Source organism: Protopterus annectens, chromosome 4.part0, assembly GCF_019279795.1.
Source record: "Protopterus annectens isolate FY-2018-M chromosome 4.part0, PAN1.0, whole genome shotgun sequence".
NCBI classification, from domain to species: Eukaryota; Metazoa; Chordata; order Ceratodontiformes; family Protopteridae; genus Protopterus; species Protopterus annectens.
Window position 1 is genome coordinate 1,094,202,192 of NC_056733.1, and position 13,285 is coordinate 1,094,215,476.

At 39.3% G+C, this 13,285-nt stretch overlaps 1 protein-coding gene across 16 annotated transcripts in view; it reads left to right on the plus strand.

Moving 5' to 3' along the window:
• Window positions 1–13,285, plus strand: part of LOC122799766 (protocadherin beta-15-like) — an 886,413-nt gene that overhangs the window by 805,723 nt on the left and 67,405 nt on the right. The gene's annotated exons all lie outside the window — the stretch shown is intronic.

The following is a 13,285-nucleotide window of genomic DNA, read 5'->3' on the forward strand; positions in this document are numbered from 1 at the left end:
AAAAAAGTATTATATTAACATTTCATACTGAAAAAAAATGCATGGAATACTTCAACAATTCAGAGTTAGCCATTTCCAGCATACAATGTTATTGTATATGTTTCTCATCCTTGGAGATCATCCAATTTTTGAAAAATGTATACTTCTTTGCAATCTTCAACCCCTTTGTCATCAGATACCCACCCACCTACTAAAGACATCTATTTCTGCAAGACAACAAAGAAAGCCTAAATGTTACTGACAACCTACTAAAATCTTTTTGGAGCCATGCATATGTTATCATTGGCTTTACAGAGCTACAATGAGCTTCTGCCAAGCAAAGTGAATTTTAGGAACTGCTTTTGTATATCAATTAGAGACATGAAACAGAAGGATAGTACCGCACAGTATCAATAACACATATGAAAGGGGAAAGTTCATAAGCATAGCTTTAAACTTTATAGTAGATTGGTGAGGTGGTGCTCTGGACAACAAGCATTACTACTGGCATCCAATGAGGTGGTTGTGAGAAAGTAGTCTCTAAACAACCACCAGTGCACTGGAGGCAGAAAAGGTGCCCTTGGATAATGAGCATTTTTAACCTTATGGTGGATGAGAGGCAGAAGCACAGGCAGCAAACTGGCAGTCTGTGAATTTGCATTTGATGGAGGGGGAGGCCATGGAAAGTAAGAATCTAAATGGATTAGATGTACTGCTTCATCACATCTATGCAGTATTGACCAAGCTAGGAATTCTAGACAATTACATCTGTGACAGTCCATAACAAAGACTAACAATATGACTCTATTGGTGAGCATGAATATTTTCATTGCATAGGCAGACATTGTTACAAAATTGACTATTTTTGGATCAAGGTGGTATATCACATCTTTTACCATGTATTTTTTCTTTCATGAATCTCTCCCAATATATTTAACCAATAGTAAACTGCACAAAACTTAAAGAATGCATATGAATACAAATAAAAGAAAGCAGTAAGCAGATGAAAAATATTAATGTCTGATACATAAAACTGAGCAAACATAACTCCAAATGGCTACTGATTATGTGTATTCAACAATATTTTAGTTACAGTTTTGTAATTATACAATCATATTTGTACAGATAAATAACCATTCATTTATCTAGATGCATTTCAATTACTTCATTTATATTGGGACCTTATAAGTGGGTGTGAAATACCTTTTTAGGGATAACAACATTAAAATATAATAAAAGATGTAAAGCAGCATTTGGTTTAACCATTAAAATGATATCTTATAACATCTGACTGCAGCACGCTTCAAGATTTAGTCACTCATGTTTAACAAAATCCATTTGCTGTTGAGCCCACACCACCAGAAATATAACCTACATCAGGTGCTACATGCTCAGAATAAGTTGTGTTTAAAGGCGGGAACATGCTCTGTGGGGTTACAGGATTTGCTTTATGCATAGCAAGCAGATTCAGATTCATTAATGTTTAGCAGACTTTTATAAAAATCGGAAGTGCAGGTAATCGTATCCTGAATGCATTTTAAAGCCTGATAATAAACACAAGGTATAATTATTCTGGAAGCTGAGCAAGATAAATAATTTATTCCAGCAGTCAGCAGCTGTCATGCAGAAATGTGACTAGTATACCTGAGAAATTGGAGCAATGTAAGACCGATTAATGTTGTTCCCCTATTGGAAATGTTGCATTACTACTCTTATGCTCCTACATATAGTTTTAGTTAGTTAGTTGTGTTTTTGACTGAGCTAACATGTGGACTCATTTCATGCACTACCCAGGCAGACAGGGCCAAATAATAAGATTCATTCAGTACAGATTAACCTGCATTTGTGCATATGTAATAATCAAATATTGTATTTATATTTGGCCTGTAGATGCCTGCCATTTGGCTGAATGCCAGTTTTATTTAATGACATATCAGTGTGGTCAAAAGACTGAATAACTGTTTGGATGAAAGTCCATTTCACTTAATGATGCATAAGAAAATGTAGTTTTCTAGTACAAAATTGGAAATTGTTGAGAAATATGAAGAAGCTTAACTTGGTAATTAGTGACACCTACACATACTGGTAATGTTGTTTCTGTTTGACCATTGGCAGTGGTTTGCTATGTGTAGTATTTTTAGTTTTCTTCCTAGTGGTTCAAAATTAGAGTTAGTACATTTAAGAAATGGGATCTGGGGAACTTGCCTCTTCAAAGAGACTCTTTTTGAAACATTCATTTGGGCCATTCTGACTGTATGTTCCTTAACTGTTTGACAGTCAGTTAAATGTTTCAGTAAAATGGTCTTTCAAGCATTTTGACTGAATGAGTTGTCTGTCAATGTAATGGACATTCAATCAGTTGTCTTATAATAATATATGGACACACAAATGGATACACTCAGTTTAGACAAGCCATGACTGAGTGAATCATGGCTCATCAAAACTGTTATACTGAAGACTGATTCAGAAAATATTTGGCAGTAGGAGGGTGGAAGGCCTGCCTCCCTTTTAGATGCATGTTAAAATCTATTTCCAAGGTAGAACAGGAAAGTGAAAAATGTGACCCCCCCCAAAGATGTAGGAACAATTTTAAGGCCCATTCCAGACTTTTGCTGGTTCAGGATTTGATGTACTAACTTTGGTGAGCTATGATTTGGTTAATTGCAGCTTGGCTGTTTTACATATACCATCTCTCTCTGTATAAATATATATGTTTCTGTATATACACACATATATATATATATATATATATATATATATATATATATATATATATATATATATATACATACATATATATCTATGTATATATTAATATATCAATATATCAATATATATATATATATATATATATATATATATGGATATCGATATAGATAGATGCAAACACACACATGAGTGTACTTAAAAGGACAACTGACTCAAATGTCAAAGTTCACAAGACTGACCAGAAAAGGTTGACTTTGCAAACATTGACACACTACTATGCATGCAGTGAGCAAAAATCTCCATGGATGCAAAACAAAGGTTAAACAAAACAGAGTAAAACATCACCCATTATATATACTAACTCTGAGATCACACAAACTTAAAGAAAGGGCATATTTCCCTACCAAGAGAATTGTTTTTACAAGGCAAGTTGTATTGCTTGGGTTAGGGTGGGTGGCAGCATTAGGTTTAGCATGCATTAGTAAGGATGGGCAAGTGGATATTTCTGAATCTGTCCCTCACTCTATAAAACCCAGTAATTCTTTTTTTTTTGCTGTAAAATAAGTACCTCTGGAATTTGTTGACCTGTCCTTTTAGTTTTGAAGGTCTCTATTGAGATCTGACTCTCCAAATGCTACTACTGTGCCTTTCTTTGTATTATCTTGATTATGCCAGAGTGCTGCTAAGCTAAACATAAAAAAAAAGAAAACATCCCCCTTTCATGCAAGATTAAAGCAAAGAATGTAGTTAAAGTATAGTTCTAAAATCCATCTTTATATGCTAAGGCAGAATCACTGATCATGTTACGTTCAGGGAAGGATTATTCTTTCTTGCAATGCAATAAATTAAAACCTTAATAATTAATCATCTTACAGTAATGCCTCAGAAGTTTAAAAAGAAAATGCATTACTTTTCTGAATCTTTACAATTTGGCCCTTTTTCCATTTACAGCATGTTCTAAGTTTAAAAAATATAAATTTAATTGTATTATAGAAATTTTAAAGCATAATGTTTGAGCTGAGCAAAAACAGGTTGCCACATAAATCAGTTTCCTCCTCTTTTTATACAATCTGAGAGAAATATCTCCAACAATATGCTTGTTAAAGCAGGGTAAAACTGTGATGCATTTTTCTTTACAGATATTCAGGTTTTAAATTATGTTTGTTGCCATCTCTGCCTTTTTACTTGCTTTGATCATGGAGTTTTATGTCTATGACTTAGAAAATTGTTTTTCTTGAAACTACAAAATCAGTAAATATCTGAATGGAGAGCCACCCACAGATGACTGACACAAAGTATTTTAATCTTTCACTCTCGTACTAAGCACTGTTCAGAGAAGATCTTGTGATTTCTGGCAAGTAACTCAACAAACCACATTAACTGATCAGCTTTGGCCATTAGACAGAGATATAGCATTATCTTACAGCTTTAACAGCTACAACCCCCTAGTTATGTTGTTTTGTACCAAAGTCACATCTGAGCTCACATTTCATCTTGTTGACTTAATATTTTTGTAGAATGACATACCTGATGCATTTTAAATTATGATTAATTGCCGCCCAGTAGCATTTCTTTTGCTTCAGGAGCTTTTCTTCCATAAATTTCATAACTTCCATAAATGTCAACTCAAGCAAAGTGAAATTCATTAATTTACTAGGGAGGCAGGAGGTCTGTATGTTAGACTTACTGGTTTAATTTCCACTTCAGTTTCTAAATTGGCTGAAAAAGCCATTCATTTTAGGTTCATATTTTCATAGGTAGGTACTAAGCTATCTGCCCAAAGGCATTTATAAGCCTAGCCAGAATGTGTTGGCTTTCACCCCCCCTTAATTTAGTTCCCTGTGCCTCTGTCCAGCAGAGCCACTGAAATGATCCCCGGGGTAAACTTTCTGTTTCCCATCCACTCATCAAGGTTTCTCTTGAAGAGTGTTAGCGGGGAGCTCTGCCTAATGTAGAGTGGAATCTTGTTCCAAAGCATGGGAAGTCTATGGGACAGGAATCTATCCCTCCAGCATGTCCTATTTATTGTTGTGGTGAGGTTTAGATCCCTAGAGTGTGTGGCTCGAGGGGATAAGGATTTCTTTAGGTGGAGCATGTCCATCAATTCTGGGTTGGACATGGCCTTGTATATCAGGCAGAGATCACCTCTGAGTAGGCGGTATGCAACCGAGTACAGCTGGAGTTTCTTCAGTCAAGCTGCATAGGGCATTTGTTTGAGGCCAGTGATCCTCTTGGTGAGGTACTTCTGTGGTCTTTCCAGCTGTTGCAGGTGTCTTGTAAGGTACATCCCATATGGGGCATTGTACTCTATGATGGGTCTGATGAGTGATGAGTAGAGGGGCACAATGACTTCTTTTGATCTGGATGTGAACTCTTTTATGATTAGGTGGGCCACATGATTTTCTAACCACTTTGACAATGTGATTATCAAATGAGAGTTTACTATCAACTTGAGTCCCCAGATCCCTTATTACGTTTTCTGTATTTAGGGGACTACCACCTATGTGGTAGTTTGTGGGTACTTTGTTTTTTCCAAAGAGGATGACTATGCACTTTTTGCAATTAGTTCGAGGCCATGATTTTGACAACAGGTATCCGTCTCAGTGAGACCCTTTTGGAGGATGTCTGTGTCAGCTGGAAAGTCAATTATAGCCCCTAGTTTGCAGTCATCTGTGAACTTGGTCAGCCATAATCCTCCTGTGCTTGCCTGTACCTTTGAGAAGTATATGCCAAACAGGAGGGGTCCTAGAACTAGCCCTGGGGAACACCACTTGTAACCAGTTTAGAGTTGGACCTAGCTCCCTCAGCTCTCACCATGTGTGTTCTGTCCGTGAGCCAGTTGGCAACCCATCTTGTGATGTAGGGGTTTATGTTCAGACTGGTGAGCTTGTCTATAATACCAGAATGGGGAATGGTGTAGAAGGCCTTTGCGAGGTCTAGGTAGGCTGTGTTTACCACCTTTCTCTTGTCTATAGCCTTGGTAACTGTCTCAAAGAAGTCCACCAGGTTTAGGAGGCATCATCTGCCCTTAACAAAGCTGAACTGGCTAGGGTCCAGTGTTTGGAAGTTCCCAGTGTCTCTGTTAATGAGTTCCATGATGATGCACTCCATAACCTTGCAGACCAAGCTAGTCAGGCTTATAGGCGATAGTTCCTGGGGTCAGTTATGGCTCCACCTTTGTGGAGTGGAATAACCATTGCTGTGTGCCACTCTATGAGTACGTAGCCCGTGGAGAGGCTGAGTTTGTACAGTGTGTTTAGATGAGGGGTTAGTTCATCTTTGAGCTCATGTAGGACACAGCCAGGGACACCATCTGGTCTCATTGATTATGTGCTTTTGGCTTCGGAGAGGGCTGTTTTAACCTGAATGTCTGTGATTTAAGGGGCTCTACATTCTTTTGGTATAGTTATGGGCCCTTTTGGGGGTGAGAGGGGGGTGAAGTTTGCACTGAACCTGTCTGCCACAATGTTGGCTATATCGGTCAGTTCAGTGTATTTTGTGCCATTCTGCACTAACTCTGAGCAGATCTGAGCATTGCCACTTAGATTCTTGACATAGCTAAAGAATCTTGAAAAATATAGCAGATAAGCAACGGAGGAACCAGGCAGGAAAATACAGTCACTGGAACGGGAAAACACAGTCACTAAATCCTCCAATAAGCAAAGAACTCCGACAGGAGAATGCAGGCACTGAGGCAGGAAAACATAGTCACTAAATCCTCCAATAATAAAAACAAACCATAATATTTATTGCAGCAAGTGGTAAGCGCTTTCACAGTTAAGCTTCATCAGACCAAATACAAATGCTGAGAACAAATAGGGAATGATGAATAATAATGGATAGCAACTACTAGTTACTTCTGGAGTCTTCTTTTCTTTAATAAGGGCTTAATAGAAGCCCTCTCATTAAGGCCTCGATTATGCCCTTATTAAAGAAGAGAAGACTGCTATCCGTTATTATTCATCATTCCCTATTTGTTCTCATATGCCTGTATATAATAGTATAGGTTAGTTAGTACATATATTCTTCATATATATATTTTTTGCATTTCTTGTTCTAGTAGTACTCCCAAGAGTTGTGGTTAACACTGCATCTTTAAATGTCGTCCTTCAGTTTTAATTGATTTTGCTTTTAATTAATGTTTTCTTGTGATTGGATGATGCTTTATTATCATTTGTTTAAATGGAGTGTTTTTTAGCATTTGTATTTGGTGGACAGACACTGGATCCCCTTTGAATGACACCAGAAACTTAGCCAATTGTTGAAATTGATAATTTTTTTCTTTATACCGTGGTATCATTCTTGGTGAGAGCAGGATGCTACTCAAGGTCAGGGTTATACGGGCTTGGGCTACATGATCAGAGAGCCCTTCTATGTCTCTTTTCATGTAGTCCAGGGAGGTACAGCTCAGGTCATTCACACCAACATGGACAATGACAGAGTCGTATTTGTACTTGTTCTGGAGTGACCTGAGTGCTTGAATTATGTGGCAGATCCTGGCACCCGACAGGCAGCTAACAGTAACCTTCTCCTTAATCAGCCTAGGGAGTGGGATGTCAGTGTGCCTGACTATAGAGTCGCCTATTACTAGTATGTCGGGTATGTTATTTTGCCTTAAGGGCTGTGATTGTGTGGCACACTGGTTTTGTGAAGTATGTGTTTCATGATTTGTATTGGGGAGTGGAGGTTGCTTGGATGTCTGCTTTGGAGGTCTGTGTTGCTTTTGCAGATTTTTATTTAGAGCCTTCGAGTATGTTTTTGTGTATTTATGTGTGTTTTTTGCCAGTGCTGGTGTAATGGATTTATGTGAGACTGGTGGTGTGATGCAAGTATTTCCCTTCTCCTCTTGACTGTCTGATCCAGTCTTGAGTTGAGAGATCTTAGCTTTCAGTTTGGCTGTATAATTGCATCTCTCACACGTGTTAGTGTTTGGTGGTAGGAGGAGAGGGTTGTGTGTGTACATGAGGCAGCTGTAACATTCCCTCAAAATGCCCAGATTCACCAGTTGGACTGGAGAGTACACCTGGAACTGCCCTTTGGACATGCCTGGATAGGTACAGTGAACTGATTTATTGAATGGCTTGTAAGTTCAAATAGAGAGCCTTGTCCTTCTGTACAGTATGGGGAGGGGTCTAGTGCTAGGGTTTATAAGTGCTTGTTCTGAGTTTTGAGCAAGTGCCGAGCTAAGAAATGAATGGCTTGAGTGCTTAAGTTAAAAGTTTGTCTAGTTCCAAGGGAAAAATTGAAGAAGAGACTTTGTGGAGCCGGGAATAGTTATACCCTAGCTAACTGGCGCTGCCTGGTGGCAAAACCGGGCAAATGCATTTTTTAATAGCAGGGAAATGAAAGAGATAGAAATTAGCCCAAAATGGCCAATAAGCTACTAATTTCTGGGCTGAAACCACTCCTCCAGGGACAGATAGACTGCTCAAAGTTCCCCTCTCTCACAAGTGAACAGAGAAAGTTCCTTCTATCCAAGTAAGGTATGTGCAAATACAGAAATTTGTAACACAGCCCTGAATTCAGCACTAACCTGAAAACTGGACTATACTAGCTTAGAAAGGCGGGAAACAAGTATATATATTTTTTTTTTTTTGTTTTTTTTTCAGAAAATAAAGCAGATACAATAAAAAAACACTTTAAATGCACAGAAAAGGATACGTATTGTTATATATCTCAGATCAGAGTTGTAGTCAATGCCCCTACTAATAAAGTAGGAAGAAACACAAATACAGTAAAAGCAGATATATATATATATATATATATATATATATATATATATATATATATAACAATAAAAAATTAACAAACTGATTTAAACAAGTTACCCAGTTAACCAGAAAAAAGCTCAAAACTGAGCCCTGTTCCAGTAGTCTTCAATCAGACAAGTTCTAACTGCACACTCCTGCTACTAGGGTGCAGGGGAACATTCTCCAAAAAAAGATGGCCTGGATCAGTGCTCAAGTTATACAAACAAAGCTAGATTCAGAAGGCCTGAATCTGGTCTATGCTACAGCAACAAGGTGCACCAATTTCAGAAAGAAACAGTTCAAATAAACAGGCACAATAAGCCTGTGCCAGAAATTCCCAGCTCAGAAGGGTAGAATCCAGCCTCTCCTGCCACAAGAGTGCAGACCACAAACCTTCTTAATGTAGAATAACTGGCCTGAAGCCCAAGTGCTTAAACCAGAACTAATATACTTTAAGAATAGAAGACACTGAGCCTTTAATCAGCAGTTCCCAGCTTAGAAGGATGTAAGCTAGCTGTCCTGCCACAACAGTGCAGACCACAAACCTTCTTAATGTAAAACAACTGATATGAAGCCCAAGTGCTTAATCCAAAAGACTTAGAATAACAGTTACAATTTAATCAGACTACTACCAAGCAGCAATAAATGCAGCAGAATAAATAAAACTGAGTACTTTTAAGAAGAGGCAAAAGGAAAATAAAGTAAGAGGAAACACAAATACAGTAAAAGCAGATGAATAAAGTGCAAACATTTTTTTTTGTTAGTAAAGTGCAAGGAGAGAGGAAGGAAGAACCTAAGTGGGTTGGCCTTCTCAGATCTTCTCTCTGTATTAAGTAGAGTGAACACTAGACTCAGAATATGATCTCACTGTACTCGATTAAGTGAGCAAATGAGATGGGAGGAATGTTCAAATACAGACTTACAGGAGAAGCAAGTTGTCAGTTTCAGTAACAAAGAAAACAAAAGTGTGAAGAGCATCTAATTACTTGTATAATTAATTTATGTTGGGTAGTTTATGAGGCTAGGAGTTTATAAAAATATGAACATTCAGTGATTGCAATAGAGGACATGTCTTAACACAATGCAGTTTAATTGGTCAAGGAACCCCAGAAATAAAGTAAAAATAAAATTACATGGCTTGTGACTTCTCTGTTCATAGTTTGTTTCTATCTAGCAGTCATGCAAATGAAGTGTCCTGTCAGTCATGAAAACGAAAGAGCTTGATGTTCACTGCTTTCTCAATTTTATTTGACCAGTTGTTCAGGTTATTTGTAGATAACATTTATTATGCTGTACAGGGTTTGCCGAGACCTTCTCTTTTGAATGCATTAGTTGCATTTCAGCCAAACATTCATTCTTTTACAGTTACTGATAAAGAAGTTATTATTTTTTACCTGATTTGTTTATGATTTAGTTCCCATGTCTGATTCCCAAGGTGGTTTACAGTGACTGGCTCATATTTAAGACAACAAACTACATTCATTTCTTTGAATACTTGATTAATGGATTATATTTACCTATATATACCATGCGGTGAAATAGTGAAGAGGGTTAGTTTGGTTGCACCTCAGAAGAGGGAGTTGTCATTGTTTAAATTATGTCAGTTGTACCTATTTTCTATTTGGTGTGGCATTATATGACAGTCCATTATGTGTTGATTACAGGAACAGACATAAAAAACATAACTTTTTGTGATATAGAATTTAGATTGTGTTCTCAGGCAGAACTGCCTTGTGATAATGTAAGTCAACCATTGCAATCTATGAATATGTTTTTCTGGGTATTTTAATGATGAATTCTTCTAATAGTCTTAAGCAGATGAAGCTGTTTCTGAAATCCTGTCTCTGTCCCAAAAAGTAGGTCTAAAAAGTGGACCATTGTTTTATAAATGATGTTTCTCTTCCTCTTACCTATTTATATAATGTTATCTGTTTGTGTGTATGTAGAATATAATAATTTTAAACATATAGATGAGAGTTTTACCTTCAGGTTTTGGATTCATGTTTACTTGAGAACCTGTCACATATTCAGTGTGTCCTACAGTATCAGTTACATTAATGTTTCCTTTATCTTCCAGCTGTTACACAAACAGCCTTTGCTACAGGTCCCCACATAAAATAAGGTTCCATTACAGATCCTTTCTGATTTTCAGATGAGATGGAAAGTGGATTATATTTGCAGATTTTCTAAAACATGTTTCCCCTTAAGCCAACGGGCTGCAGAATGCTACTTTAAAGTATTTGCTTTCACTGCTTTCCCAAAGAATATGGATTGTAAACCTCGATCTAGAAGGTGATTGCCTACATATTTTCATAAAGAAAGCTAACTAAATTCCTTAATATTCAAAATAGGGATTAAGAATGTCCATTTTACCAATCTATCTTTAGTTTTTATTTATCTTCTTGAGAGGTTACTAAATGCACACTCACAATGTTTGACTACCTCAGAATGTAAGATATTCACAGTTACCCCTATTTTTTTCAACTTTCATTCTAGAAAATTCTGAATTAGAACTCATCCAGAAAGGGAAAAAAAAATATTAGTGTTACCATGAATTCAGTCTTGAAGATGTTTTCAAAATTTATTTCGCAATATAAAGTCAGACACTACTGTGTCAGCTTGGATGATTCTCAGCACCTTGGGATTTATGAATTCAAACCTTTAGTTCATATTTAATGTCAGGTTACAGGTGAGGAAATCTAGTGCTGTCTCATACATCTTTAAGCTTCACATTATTTTGAGCACTAATTAAAGAGTAATGTCATGGAATTAGAAATTTCAATCCATTCCAGGGAATCCATTTCAGCAAGTATTTGTTCAACATTTTGTGTTAACAGATGATGTTAAGTTGTCAATCTCACCTTCATTCTTGCTGGATGGGTTGAGGCCAATCCCTCTCTCCCATCTCGACAAAAAAGCCTAGAACTTATTATTATTCCACGGCTTCCCTATAATATATCTAAGGCGTAACTACCAAATCTGGATCTCGCTTGCTTTAGCTGAAATGAGTCTTCTACTTTCTCTGGCAGGTTGGTGAGTTTTTCTTGTTTTCTTGTCAAAACTTACCCTATTCTTCCCTATTCTTTCTAGTTTAGTTTAGTTTCTAGTTTTATTATCCTCTTAGTTTTTTTTCCTCTTCCCTTTTAACCCCTTTTAACTTACTTTTTTTTTGCCCTGTTTTTTTTTCCCTGTTTTTTTCAAGTGACTGGATTTTTTTTTTGTGTTAAGGTTAGGTGTGTCTGTGTTACATGCATCTAATTTAGATGTCTAAAGACTCAAAAAGTGTGATTCTCAAGTGTCTCTGACAAAGCTGTGTCAGCTGTCACACTTCTTGTGCCTTGGTCAACCTGTGACCTTTATTACCTGGGACCTTTGCACGCTGAAGGACTCATGTGCTGTTTGCCATGCACACAGCCTAGAGTCCTGCAGGAGGCTGAACAAAGCCTTCGCCTTTGAGCCCCTGTGCCAGGCACCGCTCTCCAGCTTGCGTTCTGCAGACTTCCAGCTCAACCAGCTTCAGCCATGGCAGCAGCTTCCAGTGCATCTGCTCTGGCTGGAGTCGCTGCTTGACTCCGCTGGGCTGACCGTACACCGACTCAAGGTTCAGTCTAACCAGTGGCTCTCAGAGGCTCAAGTAGTCTTCTTCCACCAGTCTCAAAGAAAGTCCCCAGCGGCCACCTTCATCCCAGAGGTCCATCCCTCCCCTCTTCTGTCAGAGGCCAGGCTAGGTCTCCCTCTTCCTCTCCTCCGAGGGCGACTCTGTCCTCCCTCGGGCTGTCCCGTGTAGACTTCAGTCCGGTCCGAGGCACTTGGTGCAATGCTGCATATCCTCAACAGTCAGTATTAGCTATTCCCTCTGCTTCTATCTCCCTCTCCTTTCCCATCCTTGTGAGACTCTCCGACTGTCCCTTTTCGGCTCTTGGTACTGAGCTCATACCCTTTGGCTTCTGTCGTCCGCTCGATTTCCTTCTCTTTCGTCGGCTCCCGAGGTGCCTCCTTGTTCCTCTCGGTGAGAGGCATACCCTCTCCCTTGTGGGAGCCTCTCCTCTTCGAGACACGCGGTGCCCTGATCCCTCTCCGACGCCGGCGAGCCATCCCTGCGGCCTGCTGGGGGTCCTTTGCTCCCCTGGGGACGCTGGTCAGCTGTCGCTGAGGGGCCCTTTGGCCAGGGCATCTTGGGCGTGCTATACCTAGTATATGCCCACCAGTCGGGTCCTCCACTCTATCCTCCCTCAGGTGCCCTCCCCACCTTCTACCCCACCGTAACTCGAGCCAGCTCCTCCAGTTTCAGCCCACCATTGTAAATATCCTCCTCTCTCAGGCCTCCTCTCATCCAGGAGAACCTCTCCAGGAGAAGGACAGTGGAGAGGGATTGACTCCTGAGTCTATCACCTCTGACACCCGACCCCTGGAGGAATCTGTGGGGTTTCGGGTCCCCCTGACAATGTCTCTCTTTGCTGGACATCTTGAAAATCCTTAAACAGAGGGGAACTGGCCCGGCATTAACCTTCAGAGGGCGAGGTCGGTTTTACTTGAGGCGTTTTGCTCGCCCTTCTTTCCACCTCCTGGTCTCTCCCTCCCTTTCCCTCATGATGGTGTGGTGGCCCTCAGGGGTGGGCCCTGCCTGAACCCCCATGGAAGTGGTGGCACCCAAGGAGGCCAATTAATGACCAAAATTACAGCCCAAAAACAATTGAGGCCATAAAAAGTTTGGCATGATGGTGGGGTGGTGGCCACTAGCCTAGGCCAGTGATGGCTGCTGGCACTGTCCCTCCCTAATAATCCATCCTCATAGGACGGAGTGGTTCATGATGTTTGATGATTTCCTCTGATTCCTTTGCTCCATG